Genomic DNA, 1526 nt, shown 5'->3' with positions numbered 1-1526 from the left:
AGAACCCAATTAGCAAAGAGAGCCTCATGGTTTTTCTCTCCTGGATAAACACATTGTGGTTGTTGGTAGATTCTTCAGTTCCATTATGTCAATTCCCACTCAGTTCAGATACTCTCAGGATTTATAAATGTGTTATCTTCTTTTAATCTAAAGAACTACATATTTGAAGAATCTTAAAAATATTACTTAAAGATTTTTAGACCTCATGACATTTCTCATTACTTTATAAAAATAGGGTCATGTATGTATCAGAATATGTTTTGTACAATTATGGGCTCATGCATGTGTAGATTTTATATGTGTTAATTAGGTCTAGGCATTAGTGTATTTTTTATATTTTAATTGTCTCAACTTTGGTCAGTGAAACTTTCCTTTGTATTGAGTCCTGTTTCATTTTGCCATGACTTGGATGGTCTTTGAAAGCGTTCTTGGTTTCTGACACAACAGCTTCTGCCAGGTTCTTTCTTGTATTCTCCTGACTCAAAGATGAAGCAAAGAGAGTGAACATTTCTTCAAAGATCTCTGGAGATTTTTGATAAAAATTTTGCAGAAAAATAGATTCTGGGCACTGAGAGTTGTTGTGAAATGCCAGTGTTCATGAGCCATCTCAGTGAGAAAAGCCCTAGGGAAGACGTGCTTTATTTTCATTCCTGTAAAGTCATATTGATGTTTTCTACTTAGCATCGATATAATTTTTCTATTTAAATACTTGATTATATAATTGCACTCCTTTTTCCTTCTTATTTTGAAAATACTAGTTGTCATCAAAATACATAATTATATACCTTCTTTAACAAAAATATCAAACAGTTTCAAAATAGTATGTTTACATTAAAACTGAATAAAATTTATCACTCAATGTAATTCCTCATTTTAAATATTTTTTTGCACATTGGACATTTATTCAAACTATTTTGTTTCATAGAAGAGGTAAAAATATGTGATAGAGAGTTTAGTTCTGTTGATTCTTGTTCTTTTCTAAGACACTGACATTCTATACTGAATAATTCTCTGTTCTTAGAAAGTAGTGTTTCTCAGTCTCTGGCCTGTTCTTGGTAGAAATAGTTCTTGGATAAGAGTGAACAGTCCACTCCACCTGTCCACTTTGAGTCTTGCATGATTCTTTCATTTTACCACCCCTATCAATTTTTGGTGAGATCCCTTTCAATGGCTCCTTCTCAATCTCTTTTCCTCCCTCTCCCCTCTTTTTAAAACTATGTGAAACAGAGATTTAGGAATGAATTATTAAATTCTGCCTTCTATTCTTTATTTTTTTTGTAATACTATAATGTTTAAGTATTTTCACCATACTCTTAGCTCTAACAAATCTAATATTACAAGTTTAAAATATGCATTGTCCTCATTTATGAGCAACATTTCCTTACTAGTTAAAATAATGTTACCTATTGTTGTAACAAAGGTTATACATAAAGTCAAATGATTATTTCAATAAACATTCTCTTAAACTAGTGTCAGCCAAATCTTTACTTTTCTGCAAGAATCAAGTTGATATTCAGTGTCTTAGA

This window comes from Otolemur garnettii, unplaced genomic scaffold (genome assembly GCF_000181295.1).
Source record: "Otolemur garnettii isolate 467f Iridium unplaced genomic scaffold, OtoGar3 scaffold00059, whole genome shotgun sequence".
Classification (NCBI taxonomy): domain Eukaryota; kingdom Metazoa; phylum Chordata; class Mammalia; order Primates; family Galagidae; genus Otolemur; species Otolemur garnettii.
Note: the sequence above shows the minus strand (reverse complement) of the source record.